The sequence below is a fragment of the Dendrobates tinctorius genome, unplaced genomic scaffold, assembly GCF_039654945.1.
Source record: "Dendrobates tinctorius isolate UK_male_01 unplaced genomic scaffold, ASM3965494v1 ptg000014l, whole genome shotgun sequence".
NCBI classification, from domain to species: domain Eukaryota; kingdom Metazoa; phylum Chordata; class Amphibia; order Anura; family Dendrobatidae; genus Dendrobates; species Dendrobates tinctorius.
The window spans coordinates 16,624,750-16,646,589 of record NW_027361682.1 but is presented as its reverse complement, the minus strand read 5'-3'; the positions used below and the strand labels follow the sequence as shown (position 1 = coordinate 16,646,589).

At 42.3% G+C, this 21,840-nt stretch overlaps 1 long non-coding RNA gene across 1 annotated transcript in view; it reads right to left on the bottom strand.

Annotated features, from left to right (window-relative positions):
- Nucleotides 1–2,458: 2,458 nt before the first annotated feature.
- LOC141072424 (uncharacterized) overlaps nucleotides 2,459–21,840 on the bottom strand; it is a 30,764-nt gene continuing 11,382 nt past the window's right edge. The window contains exons 2-3 of the long non-coding RNA XR_012226683.1: nucleotides 6,968–7,104; nucleotides 2,459–2,992 (exon numbers count right to left, since the gene is read on the bottom strand). This is a non-coding gene — a long non-coding RNA (uncharacterized lncRNA). The remainder of the gene's footprint in view (nucleotides 2,993–6,967; nucleotides 7,105–21,840) is intronic.

Sequence of the window (21,840 nt, the reverse complement as noted above, 5' to 3'; positions counted from 1 at the left end):
ACAAAAGTACAACTACTATAATACTGCCCCCTATGTACAAGAATATAACTAATATACTACTGTCCCTATGTCCAAGAATATAACTGCTATAATACTGCCCCTATGTGTAAGAATATAACTACTATAATACTGTCCCTATGTACGAAAATATAACTACTATAATACTGCCCCTATGTACGATAATATAACTAATATAATACTGCTCCTATGTAGACAAATATAGGTACCATAATAATATAAGGGTTAAATTCATGTTTAATGTTGTTATATCGGTTTCGATTACCAGCTGTAGGATCGCCTAATGGTTAAGGCCTTCTGCCCAGGGGTAACTTGTAGAAGTTTGCCTTTTGGGAAGTCATTTTCTGAGACGTGATTTAATCAGCAATCCTTGCTTTGCAGCCTCATTTACAAGCTTCCTCGCTGTTTGCACATCTATTGTGTGAAGCGTGGATTACAGAGGTTTGTGACTCACACTTTGGGGGTTTTCTAATTAGGATGATCCTTTCAGCTGCAGGAAATTCTTCCCAAAAAACGAGTGACTTTTAAATGATGATAAAATTGCAATTATCGGGAGCCCGTTTGTTTTTTGTATGGTGTTGACTTGTAGTCAGTATTTCTAGAACTTATTAATAAGTAGTAATAGATTTGGAGTCAGATATGGAAAAAAGTATGTGCCCCCCTCCACATTAGGATCAACTTTTATCACTTTCTATTCATATCCATAGAAATTAATATGAATTTTGCAGCTATAACACTTTCCTCTCCTCTGGGAAGAATTTGGAGGTGTCTGTGGGAATTTTTGCTCCTTCATTCAGGAGAGCATTTGTGAGGTCAGACCCTGATGTATTAGATGATCAGTGTTCCACGGGGTCGAGGTCCGGGATAATCGAGGTCTGTAATTATATGCAGTGCATTATGTTCCATGATCACTTCTGCCGAATCGGTTGGAAAACCTGCAGCACTGTTAGAATTCTTTAATCTCTTGCCTCGTGAAATTAGAGCGAAGAGTGGACCATGATGTCCAATAAAGATTTGAAAAATGTTATATGTAGAAAATTATGTGCCCCTCCACATTATACACTACTAGCTGAAGAGCCCGGCGTTGTCCGGGCACAGTACTTAACTGTGAGTCCCGCTGTCTTAACAGCCTCACTCTCCACCCGCCATCACGCTCTCTCCTTCCGCAGCCCTGCTCTCCACCCGCCGTCCCATTCTATCCCTCCGCAGCCACGCTCTACATCCGTGTCCCGGTGTCCCTCCACAGCCCCGCTCTCTTCTTCCACAGCCCTGCTGTCCCGCTCTCTCCCTCCACAACCCAGCTCTCCATGCACTGTCCTGCTGTCTCCGTCCTCAGCTCCGCTCTGCTACTTCGTGATTGGTTGGTGTCCCACTCTGCTGCTTCGTGATTGGTTGGTGATACACACACATATTCAGATTTATATATAGAGATAGAATTTTTTCTCGCCTCCCATCCTACATCCATAGACATTAACAGGGAATCAGCCCCTCTGCAGATATAACAACTCCTGCTCTTCTGGGAAGACTTTCTGCAATATTTTGGAGGCATCTGTGGCAAGTTTTGCCGCTTCATACAGTAGAGTAGTTGTGAGGTCAGAAACTGATGTTGGAAGAGAGGCCAGGCTCACAATTTCTGTTATAGCTGTTGGATGGGGCTGAGATCGGGGCTCTGTGCGGCCGGTCATGTTCATCCACCAAACTCCCCCAACCATGTCTTTATGGACTTTGTGCACTGGGGCATAGTCATGGGGACCAGAAAAGGACCTGCCCAAACTGTTCCCACTGAGCTCAAAGCTACAATTGCCCAAAGTGTCTTGTTGCTAAAGTATTGACATTTTCCTTCCATGGAACTAAAGGGCTAAGGACGACTCCTGAAAAACAAGTACATAGCATTATCACACCTCCACCAAAAGGTAAAGTGGGCACAATGCAGTCAGGCGGGTCACATTCTCCTGGCATTCACCAAACCCAGACTCATACACCAGATAGAGAAGTGTGACCCGTCACTGGACAGAACACATTTCCTCCAGAGGCCAGTGGTGGCGGCTTTACACCAGTCCATCTGACACTTGTCATTGTGCTTGGTGATGTTAGCCTGCATGGAGCTGCTTCTACATGAAGTTTGTGGCATTGGTGCAGTATTTTGCTGAAGTTTGGACTCCATAGTCATAGTGGCAGCAGGGTGTCAGTGAATTTTTTGTCCTGTGCTCCTCAGGATTATCACATCTAAAATAAGTTCTCCAGTTTGATACTTCTTGAACCTTTCTGATAACTTGTGCAGTCATTGGTCAACTTACTGAAGAGTTTTGTTTACTTCATCTTTCATAACATTACAAGACACGACTTTGTAGTTTTCAGTATGTTCCTATCAAGGTTCTCAAGCACTTGTTCTGGCTTTGAGAAAATCAATAAAGACCATAAAAACTCAAAGAATGGATGAGAAAAACATAGTTGTTGACTTTTAACTTCATTTTACATAGGGGTCATGTCTTCCAATGGTGAGACCCTACTACAGAGTAGACTAACGACCCCTATATACTTTTGTCTAAAGTCGACCGTACCAGACAATATCAACGTCCTCAGCCAACAGTCTAATGAACAGGGTCATTCACAAAAGGAAGGTACAAGATTGCTTCGGTATTCATAACTGAGAAAACAAACAAATTTCTTAACATGAAAAGACACTATTGATCCAAGTTATCTACACAGTACAAATGTTCAAAGTGATTTCCATTGGGAACTCGGCATATGTCTAGGCGGTGCTCCAGTTCTGTCCAGAAGTGTGCCAGCATATCCTCGAATACAGACTGCATTGTTTCGGTGATGAGTTCTCAGGAAGATACACTAAATCCTTAGCTTAGCCCCACAGAAAGAAGTCGTAAGGCGTTAGAACTGGAAGTCAGTGCAACATTGTGGAATTGACCAGAGACAATCATCACAGTGGGGTTATCATAGGAGGAGACTGAGGAAATATCTACAAGTAATAGTACAAAGTGTTAGTGAATTTTGGCCACCTCCTATCTGCTCCATCATGAAGGTGTTCACATCAAAAGACAAGTGATAATGGCTCTGTTGCTCTTCCAGTTGACTAGTACAGATTCGATGATTGTAGTCCTATACTGTACATACTGTATGTATATGGATCTTTGAGGATCAGGCTCGGGACCTTGCCCAGCGGTTCAGAGATCGTGGATATAGTATGAGAAACATTAAGTCGGGCTATTCTCGTGCCAGGAGGACCCCCCGCCAACAACTCCTTGACTCTAAACAGCGTGCCAATACATCTAGAGAACAACCACTGAGGTGCATCATGACTTACAATAATCAGTGGCACAGGATTAGAGAGATCATGGGAAAACACTGGTCTGTCTTACAAACAGACATGACATTAAAGGGAATTCTACCTGATAGACCCCTTTTGACTGCTAGAAGGGGAAGGAATTTGAAAGACTTTCTTGTGAGAAGTCATTATGTGGCTAAACCTACTAACCCTTTCGGTGCTAGGCCCCAGAGGTGGGGGTGTTACCCATGTGGCTCATGTGTGGCCTGCCAAAATATCGTTAGGGCAACCACCTTTAAGGCGGCTGATGGTAGTATGGAATACCACATTACAAATTATATCTCCTGCAGCACCACATATGTGGTGTACTATGCTGTATGTGGATGTAACCTGATCTACGTGGGCCTCACCTCCAGGGAGCTTCGTACTAGAGTTAGGGAACATGTTAGGGATATAAGGGTGGCTAAGGAGACTTTGGATGTCACAACATTGAAGACTATCCCTCGGCACTTCAAGCAAGTCCATAATTGTGACCCACGGTCATTTAAAGTCAAGGGGATCGATCGAGTACACTTGGGGACTAGGGGTGGAGATTACAAGAAGATCTTAGCCCAGCTTGAGTGCCGATGGATAGTCACTTTGGGTTCTATGACACCTCATGGACTCAATGAAAAGCTATCTTTTGCCCCCTTTCTTTAGTATCAATATGTCCTTCTGGCTGTTATATACACTTCTGTGTATAAATTGCTTTTGTTCTTGTTTTTAATTGTTGTTTTTATTCATCCTTCCTCAGTGTACAGTCAGTTTGAGCTATTGGATGCTTTATGCGGGGTTACTTTTGACCGTATGTCCTCATCAAGCTCATCCGGAATTTTGGAGGAAATGGTGGATATTCAATTGCGTGGAACCTCACTTTCTTGCGCATAGGATATGTTATTGTCATTTTCTTTGCTCTTTATATAGATTTTGGAATTATATTTCAATATTGTATTTTTTTGATTTTACAAAGTATCTCAGTGTTGTAATCTTCTGTTTAGTTTTATAATACACTAAGCGAGATTTTTGATAGCATGATATACTGCACCCTTTAGATACTATGATCTACGATAGATTGACTATTGTGTTTAATCTTAAGTGGGCTGTGTCCCAATTTAATGATGACATCATATTGAAAGAATAAAAGGGTGCTATAATCATTACTAGACACTATCTAACACAAAAGATTTGCTTAGATATTTTTGTGATTTCATTTTTCTATATTGCGCTTGTTCCGCGCTTGTATTTCCACTTGCCCCTTCTTCTGGCCAGTACTTAAAATGGCCGCTGCGTGGTTGCGCATGCGCGGCTGGTCCCGTGGTCAGTGGGCGTCTCTGAAGGCGTCAGCTCTGCCTGGGGCGGGACAATGACGTCAGGAGAGTTGTATCTCTCCCTGTCTCTCCCACAGGCAATGACGGCCGGATGTGACGCGCCGCGATCGGGGCCCGCCTCTCATGCGCTCACTTCCTCCCGCAGTGATGCTAATTTTGGACACCTGGTCTTTAGTCATTTATACCCCGCACCTCTAGCAGTACCACACATGCCCCCCGATGAAGCCTAGCGCGAAACGTGCGTAGGGGCTTTGGGGCTGGACGCCACGCACATGTACTTCTTTTATGGGTAAGCATGATCACTTTTCTGCAAAATCCCCCATGCTTTTTTTGCACACAGCACTTTATTGCTATGCATTTGTATGAATTCCCCATGCTTTGTGCTATGCACTTCATTCTGATAGCAACACTAGACGTTTAAGTGTGAGACCTTTCTGCATGGGCACTAGTTTTCATGCATTTCCTTGGGGCTTTGAAAACTTATTTTCTGTACTATCGCATTTACCATACATGTGCGGTGTATCCATCCCCTCTTCTTCGTAGTGTCATATCCGACATCTGATCATATGATTGTATTTTGTAATGTACACTTTTTATGCACCTGTATTAATAAAGAGCGAATAATTTTTGACATTATAACCAATCATTGTTATTGACTCCATGGCGTCATACTCCGTTTTCTATGTAGGTCTATGTACATACTGTATGGTCATATGGAAGATGACAATCTTGTAAAACAAAGACTAATACTATTTTTTTCCTCCATAGGAAGTACTGTTCAACTATATAACTTCTGTATCATGACAACATCTAAGAGGTTGTCAAATCCCCACGCTCATTGATTAGCATTGCTGTCTTGCCGGGATACTAGGTTCAAATCTGAGAAATGACAATATCTGCATTGAACACCAATCCCTGATCTGGCTTCTGGTTTTCAATCAAGACCTGGTAGCTTGAGCCACAGCACAACTGCCCTGGATCCTTCAAAAAGAAGAATCAGGCCTGATGACTTATTACACAGGGAAGCATCCTGCCATGCTTTGTCTAGTCTTTGAAGCTCAATTTTTTGGCTAATGTTCCGGAGCTTCGGTGATAATTTTGACCATTAACTTGTCCCTGACCTCCTTCCTAACTTAACCTTGAGATTGTCTCCAGGGTATCTGTAGTTTCAAACGTGGACCTTGGTCTGCTTTTTCCAACCTTTCATACTATCCTCCGACTTCAGGGCCGGCCCGAGAGATTACGGCACCCTAGGCGAAATTTGTTGCGCCCCTACTATTCTTGGCAGTAGATGAAAACTTGGGATATAAATTTAGGAGCAAAATAAACCACAACAACAATGATTAATTATCTCTCTCCTAACTCTTTAATCTTCTGAGAAGTTGTATAGGACAAATATATACAAAGTAATCAATAACACAAAACAAAAACGACCATAGGTAATTAAAATTTTTGTTTCCTTTCCTTTTTTTTTTGAAAAGGATGACACTAAGTCACTGAGATTAATTTGCTTAGCAACTTCAGATTCTATCGAAATTGTTGCCAACCCAACCAACCTCTCTTGCGTCATATTTGCCCTTAAATATGTACACTTTTCTTTCCATCCCTAAAACTTTTTGCCTTTTGAAAAGATTTTTTATAATTTTTTATATTTTTTCTCTGCCGCCCCCTTTGGGTCGGTGCCCTAGGCGGCCGCCTAGTTCGCCTATACGTTCGGGCCGGCCCTGTCCGACTTGTTGCATTCAGATTTACATCTTGGTGAAGACCCCTCAGTCTCCATTTCTGACCGCATCACTGCATCATCAATATTTCTGCTGCCAGACTGTGACCACTTTGGAGATTCGACTCCTGGGACTCTTGCAGTAAAGACTGCATCTCAATGTGTTAATGGTAAAATCCAAGGTATTCTTTAGACTCCACATCCCAATCTATCCTGCCCCAATCTTTGCAGCATAGAGAGTACACAGTCCAGAATGTGATCATAAAACAATAGTATTCAGATTTTTGAGATACATAAGCAGATGTCCATTCGAGGTATATAGAACCCATAGAGGGAACCCAAAGATTAGGTATTGTGTTACAAGCAAGAACAAGGAGCTCTACCCAATTGGTAGGGGATTATCACACTCATTAACTTGAGCCATATAAATACCAAATAACCACCAAGTAATGTTACATATCTGCTCCAAAGGATACAATTCCTTTAAAAGAAATATTTAGCAAAATAAAAAATGGAACGTGCAATTCTGTTCACTAGTCTGGCACTTATCAGACATGAGACAATATAATACAATATACTCACCCTTAAATATTTCACACGCACAGTTTCTTCCATCCATAGCAAGAGGAAATGTTTATGGCAACATCATAAATCTAAGTTTCACATAATTACCATGAAATTGACATCTGAAGAACAAACCGGACTATGTTCCCAGGGTCCTGCAACAAGAATAACCAACCCCATATAAAGATACATATTCTTCAATGCAGTCACAAACTAAAGAGGTTTCAAATACACCTCCATCAATTCAACTCTATGTTCTACACTATAAGGGTCAGCATTATTGCAGTTATATTCTTGTATATAGGAGCAGTATTATAATAGTTGCAGTAAGGTCCAGAAATATTTTGACAGTGATCGGATCTTCGTGATTTCAGCTCTGCATGACACTATTTTTTATTTAAAATAAAACAACTGAGATGCAATTGAAGTGTAGACTTTCAAGTTTCATTAGAGAGGTTGAAAAAAAATAGCCTGTGAAACATTTATTAATTGCAACCATTTTTCTACAAAGCCTCCTCATTTCAGGTGCTCAAAAGTAAGTGCATAAATTAACTTTCCCATAAATAAAATGTTCATTTTTACTACTTTGTAGAAAATCCTTTGCTGGCAAATACTGCCTGAAGTCTGGGCGCCATGGACGTCACCAAACGCTGGGTTTTTACCTTTGTGATGCTTTACCAGCCTTTACTGCAGCTGACTTCAGTTGTTACTTCTTTGTGGGTCATTCAGCCTTAAGTTTTGTCTCAAGCATGTGAAGTGCGGCTTGATGGGGTTGAGTTATGGTGACTGACTCGGCCATTGCAGAATATTCTACTTCTTTGCCTTAAAAAAAACTCCTGGATTGCTTTCACAGTACATTTTGGGTCATTGTCCATCTGCACTGTGAACACTTGAGAATTCATCCAGCTGCTTCTGTCTTCAGTCACAATCAATAAACATTAGTGACCCAGTGCCACTGGAAACCATGCATGCCCAAGCCATCACTCTGCCTCCACCATGTGTGACAGAGTATGTGGCATGCTTTAGATCATGAGCCGTTCCTAGTCTTCTCCATACTTTCTTGCACCGATCATTGATCAGGTTGATCTTAGTTTTGTTTGTCAAAAGAATGCTTTTCCAGAACTGGAAAGATATATATCTTTGTACCGTGTTAGCCAGTAGATAGAAGAATATTTAGAATTGAGAGTCCTCAGTGGTTGATACCTTTTAATGGCTAACTGAAAAGATGGTACTACATTGGAAGCTTTCGAGACTACTCAGGTCTCTTCATCAGGCTGGACTAATACAACAGCTGAAGAATCACATATTTATTCACAAAACAGCACAGAAATAACGCAATAGCTAAGACAAGTGATGTGAAGCAGAATTGTCATTATGGGAGAGAGATAAGCATAAATATTGGAGCAGTTCATAGATAAGCAGTGTGAAAGTTTTATTGCCCTCTGATTGCCGGTCTGGTTCTGTGTTGTGATGACCCCAGAAGGTCTGAGGAGTAAATTCCTTAATTGATGTAAAAAGACATAAATCCATGCGACACATTAATACCTGCACTGAATATGTCGAAAGTTTTCATAAATTTGTACTCAGATTCTTCTCTCTCTCTGAGACTTTAAATTACTTGCATTAAAAGGTAACTTCATGTCCATCATGCTATGACCAGGGATACAAAAATGTTTTGCCACAGGTAGATGCATTCTTTTTTCTCTTATTGTGTGGCGATGAGAATTCATCCTTGTTCTCGGTTTTTGCCCGGTCTCCCCCACATACAGACCCCCAGTTGGACATTTAGTACAAATAGTTAAGTACACCACATTAGATGTGATGGAGCTGAACGTACCTGGGATCTTGTAGTCCTGATGTGAATTGGGGATCTTTATCTTGTCCATGGTCATTATAAATGGACAGGTTTTACATTTTTTCTGGTTTCAAGGAAAGGTTCCTGCTGCTGTTGGAGAGGACAGGGAGCTTCTGACAATGATGCTTCTTAAATTTGGGGGCTTCCTAAAACACAGCAGTGGGGGGTCTGGAAATATGGATTGTAATCGGGCATCTTTTTGCAGTAAAGGTTGTAATTACATCACGCCAGCCTTTCTAGAAAACACTGGCGATTGTCTAAACGCTGTGTCTAATATCATGTCCTCACTATATCTGAAACTGAACCTGTCAAAGACTGAACTCCTTGTGTTTCCTCCCGCTACTAATGTACCTACACCCGACATTGCCATTTCCGTCTGTGGTTCCACTATTACTCCCCAGCAACATGCCCGCTGTCTTGGGGTCATACTTGATTCCGAGCTTTCCTTTGCCCCCCACATTCGATCACTGGCTCGCTCTTGTCATCTGCACCTCAAAAACATTTCTAGAATTCGACCTTTTCTTACTTTTGACTCTGCAAAAACTCTTACTGTTTCTCTTATTCATTCTCGTCTCGACTATTGTAACTCTCTTCTAATCGGTCTCCCTCTTACAAAACTCTCCCCTCTCCAATCTGTCTTGAATGCTGCAGCCAGGATCATATTCCTCACCAATCGTTACACCGATGCCTCTACCTTGTGCCAGTCATTACACTGGCTACCCATCCACTCCAGAATTCAGTATAAACTTATTACCCTCACCCACAAAGCCCTCCATGGCTCAGCACCACCCTACATCTCCTCCCTTGTTTCAGTATACCACCCTACCCGCGCCCTCCGTTCTGCTGATGACCTGAGGTTAGTATCCTCAATAGTCAGAACCTCCCACTCCCGTCTCCAAGACTTTACACGTGCCGCGCCAATTCTTTGGAATGCACTTCCCAGGTCAATACGATTAGTCCCCAATCCCCACAATTTTAAGCGTGTCCTGAAAACGCATTTATTCAGACTGGCCTATCGCCTCAACACATTAACCTAACCTATCCCTGTGTGGCAGAGCCAAAAGTTTTACCATAACCAGGTTCCCAGCATCATGTTCCCACATGCTTTATGCATCCATTAGCCCTCTGTGTCTGTACTGTTACACACTTAACATTATGGCTGGTCCATACAATCAGGGCAACTGTTACCACCCACCTTTCGTGTCTACCTCTTTCCTCATAGACTGTAAGCTTGCGAGCAGGGCCCTCACTCCTCTTGGTATTTGTTATAATCTACTGTATGTGATTATTGTTATGCTGTAATGTCTATTGTCTGTACAAATCCCCTCTGAAATGTAAAGTGCTGCGGAATATGTCGGCGCTATAAAAATAAAATTTATTATTATTATTATTATTATTATTATTAATTTCCGTGCAGCTCCCCTTAGCACCTACAGATTTGGATTGTAGGTGACCGCTAGAGGCACCCGGTTATTCTCTTCTTTAGGTTTGTAATGTAGCAGGTGATTCCTTGATATTCTGGTGGCCCTGGTAATTTGGTTTTCAATTGTTCTTGGATGGTAGCCCTGATTCAAAAAGGTTTTTCTGAGGCGACCAAGGTGTTCATCTCTATCCATGGGGTTGGAACACATACGATTGTATCTGATGGCTTGGCTGTAGATAACAGAGTTCTTTATGTGTTTTGGATGGAAACTGTCCCATTTAAGGTATGTTGGACAGTCGATTGGTGCGGGATTAAATGCCTGCAAAGTATTCATGGAAAACACCGGGAATGATGCGAATTCTGTGGTGAAACTCATAAAATTTATCCTCACCCACAATTACTTTGAATTTGACAAAATCTATTTACAGGAGACTGGCACAGCTATGGGAAGTAAAATGGCTCCACAGTATGCAAATCTTTTCATGGCCAAGCTTGAAAGCGACTTTTTGTCCTCATGTCCCATCAGGCCTCTGGCCTACTACCGCTTCATTGATGATATTTTAATCATCTGGACGGAGTCTGAGCCACAGCTAAAGACGTTCCATGAACAGTTTAATCAATTTCATTCCACCAACAACTTAAGGCTAAGTGCACACGTAGCAGAAAATTTCTGCTTGAAAACAGGACTCCCTTCCCAGAAACTGCGCGTTTTTGCCGCGATTTTTGTGTGTTTTTTTCAGCGCGTTTTCCAAACGCATTGAACTAATCAGAAACGCGGAAAAAAAAGCGAAATTAATGAGCATGCTGCGTTTTTTACCACGATGCGTTTTTTTCGCGGTAAAAAACGCATCAATGTGCACAAAAAGTGCAAAATGCATAGAAATGAATGGGAAGTTTCTTTTTCGCGGAAAAAAAAACCACGAAAAAAATGCTGTGTGTGAACACAGCCTAACACTCAACTACTCCAGCACTGAGATTAACTTTTTAGACACCATAATTAAGCTAAAGAACAATGAAATAGAGACATCCCTGTATTAGAAGCCAATCGACCGTCTAACATACCTTAAATGGGACAGTTTCCATCTAAAACACATAAAGAACTTTATTATCTACGTTCCAACCCCATGGATAGAGATGAACACCTTGGTCGCCTCAGAAAAACCTTTTTGAATCAGGGCTACCATCCAAGAACAATTGAAAACCAAATTACAAGGGCCATCAGAATATCAAGGAATCACCTGCTACATTACAAAGCTAAAGAAGAATATAACCGGGTGCCTCTAGTGGTCACCTACAATCCAAATCTGTAGGTGCTAAGGGGAGCTGCATGGAAATTACAACCTTTACTGCAAAAAGATGCCCGATTACAATCCATATTTCCAGACCCCCCACTGCTGTTTTAGGCAGCCCCCAAATTTAAGAAGCATAATTGTCAGAAGCTCCCTGTCCTCTCCAACAGCTGCAGGAACCTTGCCTTGCAACAAGAAAAAATGTAAAACCTGTCCATTTATAATGACCACGGACAAGATAAAGATCCACAACTCACATCAGGACTACAAGATCCCAGGTACGTTCAGCTGCATCACATCTAATGTGGTGTACTTAATTATTTGTGCTAAATGTCCAACTGGGGGTCTGTACGTGGGGGAGACCGGGCAAAAACTGAGAACAAGGATGAATTCTCATCGACACACAATAAGAGAAAAAAGAATGGATCTACCTGTGGCAAAACATTTTTGTATCCCTGGTTATAGCATGATGGACATTAAATTACTTGTATTAAAAGGTAACTTCAAGTCTCAGAGAGAGAAGAATCTCTGAGTACAAATTTATGAAAACTTTCGACACATTCAGTGCAGGTAGTAATGTGTCACATGGATTTATGTCTTTTGACATCAATTAAGGAATTTGCTCCTCAGACCTTCTGGGGTCATCACAACACAGAACCAGACCGGCAATCAAAGGGCAATAAAATCTTTACACTGCTTATCTATGAACTGCTCCAATATTTATTCTTATCTCTCTCCCATAATGACTATTCCGCTTCACATCACTTGTCTTATCTATTGAGTTATTTCTGTGCTGTCTTGTGTATAAATATGTGATTCTTCAGATTTTGTATTAGTCCAGCCTGATGAAGAGACCTGCGTAGTCTCCAAAGCTTGCAATTTGTTACCATCTTTTCAGTTAGCCATTAAAAGGTATCAACCACTGAGGACTCTCAATTCTAAATATTCTTCTTTCCAAAAGTGGGCGACTTCTTTAGATTTTTTTTGGCAAAATTTAATCTAGCTTTTTTATTTTTATGGCTGATTAATGGTTTGCACCTTGTGGTGAACCATCTAAATTTGCTCTCATGAAGTCTTCTCTCTATAGTAGACTTAGATACTGAAACACTAACTTCCTGGAGAGTGTTCTTCACTTGGGCGGATGTTAAGAAGAGGTTTTCTTCACCATTGAAAGCATTCTACGACCATCCACCACTGTTGTCTTCCATGGCCATCCAAGCTTTTTTTAAGATTTAACAAAGCTATTTATTTGGCCACTACTAACATTTCTGTTATCTCTCTGATCAATTTGCTCTTTTTATTCAGACTAATTATGGTCTATTTCTCTTCCATTGAGAGCTCCTTTGATTGCATGTTGTGGGTTCACAGCAACAGCTTCCGAATGCAATTGCCAAACCTAGAATCGGCTCCAGACCTTTTATCTGCTTTAATGTTTTAACGATTAATGACATCACGAGGTAATAGCCCATGCAGCCCAATAAAGTGCTTTTGAGATAATCTTTGGTCCTTTGAAAAAGAGGCAGCTACATATTAAGGAGTTCTAATTCATAAACCCTTACTCATTTCTAAGATGTGAATATCCTCAAATTAAAGCTGAGAGTCTTCCATTTAAGGCCATATTGATTATATGACTGTTTCTTATAATATGTTTTGGAAAACTGCTAAAATACCAAAAACTGTATCACTGTCCAAATATTTCTACACTCATCTGTATATTCTTGTATCTAGGGGTACTACTATAATAGGTATATTCTTGTACATATGACCAGTATTATAGTAGCTACATTCGTGTACATAGGGAACAGTATTATAGCAGTTATATTCTTGTACATATGGAGCAGTGTTATAGTAGTTATATTATTGCACATAAGGGTTTGTATTAATGATCTTGTACATAGGAGCAGTGTTATAGTCGTTATTTTCTTGTACATAGAAGCAGTATTATAGCAGCTATATTCGCGTATACATAGGGACAGTATTATAGCTGTTATATTCCTGTACATAGATAGCAGTATTAGCTATATTCTTGTACATAGGAGCAGTATAATAAATTATATCTATGTACGTAGGGGACAGTATTATAGTAGCTATATTCTTGTACATAGGGTGCTGTTATGAATGAGTCACCGTAGGATGCAAAAACAGAAATACTAGCTAAGTCCAGAAAACCAGAGAAGTTGGCAGCTATCGGATTGCAGACCCCTGAACCTAACAACAACACCTAGCAGTAGCCGTGGGGGGTCCCTACGGTGCCCTAGACCCCTCGATCACAGCCGGAGAACTAAATAGCCTAAAGACAGAAAGGGAAATCTAAACTGCCCCAGAGCAGACCCCAAAGCAATAGGCAGCCCCCAACATATAATGACGGTGAAGCAAGATGAAAAAACACTCACACAGATAGAAAGATAGGCTGAGCAAATCATGGGGCCCAAGCTAACTAAATAGGAAAGGATAGAAAAGCTGCTGTCTGCAATCCGCCAAAACCCTATCAAAACAAGAGCCAACAGACTGATAGGGAAAAAAGCCCTGAAGACGCTAGGCTTCAAAAAGACTATATCAGTACTCAGGTATTTTCTGAAGACAGAGCAAAAAGGAATTCAGCTCACCCCTGCAGGGAATGGCAGAAATCCAGAAAAACAAGGCAAAACAAAACCAAAACACAAATGCAAAAAGCAGAGCAGAAAACTTAGCTTTTGAGGAGCAGGAATCAGACTGGTCTCCTAGAATCCCTCAGAGAGATCACCAGCAAGGCAGAAGGGCGTTGGCTGCCTTATATCCAGTCAGCAATTCCAGTCACCCAGTCATCATCATCCTGCACAGGTGCTTGGTAATCAGCCTCACTAACTTCCTTCACCAGAAGAGGGAGTTCATCAGACCTCAATGGTGAAGGGGAAAATGAACTCACAACAGGGTGCAGTATTATAGTTGTTATATTCTTACAACAGGAGCAGAATTATAGTAGTTATATTCCTAAATATAGGAAGAAAAATTATAGTAGCTATTGTGAAAACTATTTTTAGATGAAAATCTAACTTGTTATTTGGCAAAAGGAGCAGTATAATAGTAGTTATATTCCTATACATAGGGGGCAGTATTATAGCAGTTATATTCCTGTACATAGGGAGCAGTATTAGCTATATTCTTGTTCATAAGAGCAGTATTACAGTAGTTATATTCTTGTACATAAGGGGCAGTATTATAGTAGTTATATTCTTGCACATAGGAGCAATATTATAGTAGTTGTTATATTCTTGTATATAGGGGCAGTATCATAGTAGTTATAGTCTTGCACATCTGAGCAGTATTATAGTTGTTATATTCTTATACATATGGGGCAGTATTATAGTTGTTATATTCCTGTACATAGTGAGTAGTTTTCACTATATTCTTGTACATAGGAGCAGTATTATAGAAGTTATTTTCTTGCACATACGAAGCAGTATTATAGTAGCTATATTTTTGTACATAGGAGCAGTAATATAGTAGTTATATTCTTGTACATAGGGGACAGTATCAGGGCTGCCATCAGGGCATTGCTGCCCTGACTGGCATATTGGGGCCCGATCAGCAGAGGGGGCCCGCATAGGGCCTCGTCCCTTCTGCTGATCAGCCCCCAGTGGCAGGATTTTTCCCATGCAGTAACTGAACCTGCGTCCGAGACACAGGTTTACTCTATTGCCGTTGGGCCGGCACGGCAATAGTCAAAGCTGCCAGCCAATCGGAAGCTGGCAGCTGAAGTCAGCACGCACGTCACCAGTGTATGACGCCATTTTCATTCGCCGGCGAGAGCGTGCTTGAAACGCCTGGAGGGGTCATCGCCGCAGGAGCGCAGCCAGGTAAGGAGAAAGGATTTTTTATTATTTTTATTGAAAGCGGCAAACAGCAATATGTTTCACCGGCAGGATGGAGCATGCGTTTACATCCTGCCCGAGGCAGAATGGAGACATGGGGCAGAATGGGAGACAGGGGGCAGGATTGGAGACAAGGGGCAGAATGGAGACAAGGGGCAGAATGGAGACAGGAGGCAGAATGGAGACACGGGGGCAGGATGAAGACACGGGGGCAGGATGGAAATACGGGGGTAGGATGGAAACAAGGGGCAGAATGCAGATGGGGAGACACGGGGTAGCATGGGAGACACGGGGCAGAATGTAGACAAGGGGTAGAATGGAGACAGGGGGCAGAATGGAGGCAGGGGGCAGAATGGAGACATGGGGGCAGGATTGGAGACACGGGGAAGGATGGAGACACGGGGAAGGATGGAGACAGATGGTGCAGGATCATGCGGCAGGAAGGAGACAGATGGGGTAGGATGGAGACACATGGTGCAGGATCATGGGGCAAGATGGATACGATGGAGACAGATGGGGCAGAATCATGGGTCAGATGGGGCAGGATCATGGGACAGGATCAGGAGATCATATGGGGCAGGATGGGACATCACATGGGGGCACGATGGGAGAACATATGGCCGGCTCCAGGAATGAGACACACGGGGGCCAGGATGGGGGATATTATTAAGATAGGGGCTAATTAAGGGATATTATTACTGCAGTGATGTATTTATTTTATTTTTTCATACTGTTTTGAATGGGGGAGGCTGTGTTCTGCCAGCAGTGCTCTAGATAACTTATTTCCTACAGAAACGAGCCCTGACTGGAAGAAGTGATATGCGGTCTGTGCTGGATGAAGATGAAAAGCAAAGATGAAGGACTTGACCTAGAGATGCCACTGGAGAGTCAGTGTGTTATCTGAACACTGACACTATACACTGCATACTATATACAGCGGTCCTGTGTACAATGTCACCAGTATTCACTGTATCACCTTTACATAATACACTATATACAGAGCTCCTGTGAATAATGTCACCAGTGATCACTGTATTACCTGTACACACACTGCATACTAAGTACAGATCTCCTGTTTATAATGGCACTTATGGTGATATTAGTGTTGTGCTTTTTTTATTACTGATAAGTAGTATTCAGTCACTATGTGGTGGTAATATGTTGTCTGGCCATGGTGTGGCGGTATTATTTCCTTGTATGTGCTATTATTTGGTCACTATGTGGTGGTAATATGTGATCTGGTCATGGTGTGGTGGTATTTGTTCCTTGTATGTGGTATTATTGGTTATCATGTGGTGGTAATATGTGGTCTGGACATGGTGCGGTGGTATTTGTCCCTTGTATGTGATATTATTCGGTCACTGTAGTGTTAATATGTGGTCTGGACATGGTGTGGCATTATTTTTTCCTTGTATGTGCTATTATTTGGTCACTATGTGGTGGTAATATGTGGTCTAGTAATGGTGTGGTGGTATTTGTTCCTTGTATGTGGTATTATTGGTCATCATGTGGTGTTAATATGTGGTCTGGACATGGTGCGGTGGAATTTGTCCCTTGTATGTGATATTATTCGGTCACTGTGGTGGTAATATGTGGTCTGGAAATGATGTGGCGGTATTTGTTCCCTGTATGTGGCATTATAGTTCACTATGTGGTGGTAATATGGTGTCTGTTATGATTAGGTAACCGAGGAGGATAGCAGGGGAATAGGCTAGGCAACCAGATAATCAGAAAGGTTGGTAACTTAGCGGATTGCAGACTCCTAAACTGACAACACAACTAGAATTAGCCGTGGGACGTACCTACGATGCCCTAGATGCCTCGGCACAGCCAAAGATTTAACTAAGCCTAAAGAAAGAAAGGGGAAAGCTAAACTGCCCTGGAGTAGAACCTCAAAGGAACAGATAGCCCCCGAACATATATTGCCGGTGAGACAAGATGAGGCACAAAACACAGGCAGAAAATAGAGTAAGCAAATGATGGGGGCCCAAACTGTCTAGATAGAACAGGACAGGAAAGGATACTGTCTGCAATCAAGCAAAAAACCCTAAGAAAAAATCCAACACATCTGATATGCAAAAATACTGGGCCACACGACCTCTCCCCCACTAAATCAGAACTCTGGTGTGAACTGGACGCAAAACAAAAGATACTGATATAACAGGGGATTAAAAATACTGAAAAGACTGACATGAACTGTGGCATATGGAACAGAGTCCAGCACAGGTCCCAGCAGGGAACAAGGCTGAACTCACACCAGCAAAGCAGAAATCAGAGAAAAGCAAAAAATGGATCAAATGCAAAGATTCAAGAGGACAAATAACTTATCTGAAAGATGCAGGACAAAGCAGGAGGCAAGCAGACTTCCAAAAAGCTCAGGAAGAAAACCAAATCACCGGCAACAACTGAGGGAAGGTTGCTCACATAAATTTCTCCAGTCTGAAACACCTGACTGCCAATCATCCTCCTCAGGTGATTGACTTCTGTCAGCCAGACCAGCTCCATTACCAGCAGCAACCAGCAGAGGGAGCAAAAACTCAGAAGCCAGGTCAAAAGTGTTCACAACAGGTGTCTGCTCATGGTGCCATGGTATTTATCCCCTGTATGTCATAATATTGGTCATTTTAAAAATTGAAAAATAAATAAAAAATATACCTAAATTGTATTGATATTTTAACAAATGTTTAATAGGTTAGAGTAGGGCCCGGCCAAAAGAGTTTACCTTGTCGTGGTGGCTGCTTAAAGGATGTTTTGACTGTGAACATTTCGAGTGGTGGAAGCGGGGCTAGGGTGAAGCCTGGGCGGAGTCTCAAGGGGGCTCAAAAAATTTTGCCATTAGGGAAGGGCAGAGGTCTGGTATGTGGAGTGGTTGGGGTGGTGGAACAGAAAAGGTTTGCCTTGTTTGGTTGATCTTGTTTTTGAAGTAGGTGGCAAAGTCCTCGGCAGAGATGAGGGGAGTTGGAGGTGGCAGTGGTGGGCAGAGGAGAGAGTTAAATGTGCTGAACAGTTGTTTTGGGTTGTGGGATAATGAACATACAAGGTTTGTGAAATAGGGCTGTTTAACTGAGGTGACAGCTGATTTGAAGGCAAGTGTAGCTTGTTTGAAAGCAGTGAAGTCGTCTGGCAGGCGTGTTTTTTTCTAACGCCGTTCCAAGACCCTGGATGCTTGTTGAAGTATTTTGGTGAGGTTGCTGTTAGTGTTGAGCATTCCGATACTGCAAATATCGGGTATCGGCCGATATTCGCTGTATCGGAATTCCGATACCGAGTACCGATATTTTTACAATATCGAATACCGGAATCAGAAGTTCCCATAATGCAATGAGCCAGTGTTGTGGCTGTGATTGGCTGCTGAAATGATGTCATCATGATGCGCGGTCTGTGCGCATCATGATGCGCGGTCTGTGCGGGCCTGCCGGGGGTCTGTGAGGGCCTGCGGGGGTCTGTGTGGGCCTGCCAGGGGTCTGTACGGGCCTGTCGGGGGTCTGTGCGGGCCTGTCGGGGGTCTGTGCGGGCTGCCGGGGGTCTGTGCGGGCCTGCCGGGGGTCTGTGCGGGCCTGCCGCGGGTCTGTGCGGGCTGCCGGGGGTCTGTACGGGCCTGCCGGGGGTCTGTGCAGGCCTGCCGGGGGTCTGTGCGGGCCTGCCGGGGGGCTGTGCGGGCCTGCTGGGGGTCTGTGCGGGCTGCCGGGGGTCTGTGCGGGCTGCCGGGGGTCTGTGCGGACCTGCCGTGGGTCTGTGCAGGCTGCCGGGGGTTGTGTGTGTGTGCAGGCATCGTCCGATGGGACTACAAGTCCCATCGGGCTATGCCTGCTACAATGACAGTAATTGACATATTAGCCAATGATGGGACAGTAGTAGTCCCATCATCCGGCTAATGTGTTGAATGTAAAAAAAAAATAAAAAAACATACTACATACATACTACATACATACTACATATATACTACATTCATACATACTACATATATACTACATTCATACAGCATACATACATACTATATACATACTACATATATACTACTTTCATACAACATGCATACATACTACATACATACTACATATATACATACTAAATACATACTACATATATACTACATTCATACAACATACTACATACATACTGCATATATATCATTCATACAACATACATACTACATATATACTACATTCATACACCATACATACATACTACATAGTACACACATACTACATAAATACTACACTCATACAACATACATACTACATATATACAACATTCATACAGCATACATACTACATAATACATACATACTACATTCATACAACATACATACTACATTCATACATACTACATACTTACTACATACATACAACATACATGCAACATACATACTACATACATACTACATACAATACATTCATACATTCATACAATACATACATAGACATACAGTACATATAACATAGAGTACATACTCACCATCACTTGTCACTTTGATCCCCGAAGCCAGTGTCATCTCACTGTAAAAAATATTAAAATAACAAACAACCGATATACTCCCTGATCGGCAGAAATCCACGAGTGTCCCACGACGATCTCCTGCAGTGCATCACTAAGAGGTTACTATGGTTCACTGGTCTCACTTTATGGCAAAAGCTGAATGGGAACTTTCTCACACAGCAATGCCAAAAGTGAGACTAGGGACTATTTTTTTTACAGTGGCGGAGGAATACAGTGTGGAAGGATACCTACCTCCTGTCATTGTATTCCTGGGGCCCCTAGAGAGCGGTCGCATCAGCTGATGCTGCTGTTCTCCACAGGAGATCGTCGTGGGACACTCGTGGATTTCTGCGGATCAGGGAGTATATCGGTTGTTTGTTATTTTAATATTTTTTACAGTGAGATGACACTGGCTTCGGGGATCAAAGTGACAAGTGATGGTGAGTATGTACTCTATGTTATATGTACTGTATGTCTATATGTACTCTATGTTGTATGTACTGTATGTCTATATGTATGTATTGTATGAGTATATATGTAGTATGCATGTTGTATGAATGTAGTATATATGTAGTATGTATGCAGTAAGTATGAATGTAGTATATATGAAGTATGTATGTAGTATGAATGTAGTATGTATGTTGTATGAATGTAGAATATATGAAGTATGTATGTAGTATGTATGTATGTTGTATGAATGCATGTAGTATATATGTAGTATGTATGTTTCATGAATGTAGTATATATGAAGTATGTATGTAGTATGTATGTATGTTGTATGAATGTAGTATATATGTAGTATGTACAGTATGTAGTATGTATGTTGTATGAATGTAGTATATATATATGTATGTAGTATGTATGTAGTATATACGTAGTATGTATGTTGTTTTTTTTTTTTTTTACATTCAACACATTAGCCGGATGATGGGACTACTACTGTCCCATCATTGGCTAAGGTGTCAATCACTATCATTGTAGCAGGCATCGCCCGATGGGACTTGTAGTCCCATCGGACGATGCCTGCACACACACACAACCCCCGGCAGGCCCGCACAGATCCCCAGCAGGCCCCTACAGACCCACGGCAGGCCCGCACAGACCCCCCGGCAGGCCCGCACAGACCCCCCGGCAGCCCGCACAGACCCCCAGCAGCCCGCACAGACCACCGGCAGGCCCGCACAGACCCCCGGCAGGCCCGTACAGGCTCCCGGCAGATAAGCAAAAATGACAGACCACAGGGCTGAGACAAAATAACATCATGTAGTATTTGTAAATAAATTCAAAGCATAAGGAGCATTAAGATCAGCTCATAGCAAATCAGTGCAGGACAAATAGATACAAGAAAAAGAGGAAAGAACCAGTGCATAGACATCCAATGTAATGAAAAAGTCACATAGCTTTTATTGAAAAACACAGGCTAAAATTGGCACAATGACAGGCAAAGGGTGACACAAAAAGAACCAGAGCAAGAAGGTACACAGGGTCTGCAAAACCCTCATATCCAAAATTGTATGTTGTAACACCTGGTAGAGTAGGTAGAAATAGTTAAATCTGTTTAACTGAAGACTTATTGTCATAATCAAATGGTCACAGCACATAATAAATAGCAGGCCAGTTTATGCTACAATATAGGGTATAATCCCCAACAGGACTGCTATACTTAAGGTGATCATGCTGAGACCAAAGTATACACATAAACACATACCAGGAGGGGAGGACACTGGACCCCAAGCTCTGAAAAAACCCAACGTACGTTTCGGATTGATCTTCCTTCTTCAGATGTGTCAATGGGACACTGAGAGCGCTATATATAGGGGGTGTCTGCCTGTGGTCTGGCGTCTGACGTCACGGGGCCCCGTGCACTGTCAGCGTCAGCCGAGGCAGTTATGGAGGTCTGGGGGGGTCTGGCAGCGTCTCCCCGCCTGATTGGTACTTTGTTTCATCGCCCCCTATATATAGCGCTCTGTGTCCCATTGACACACCCCTGAAGA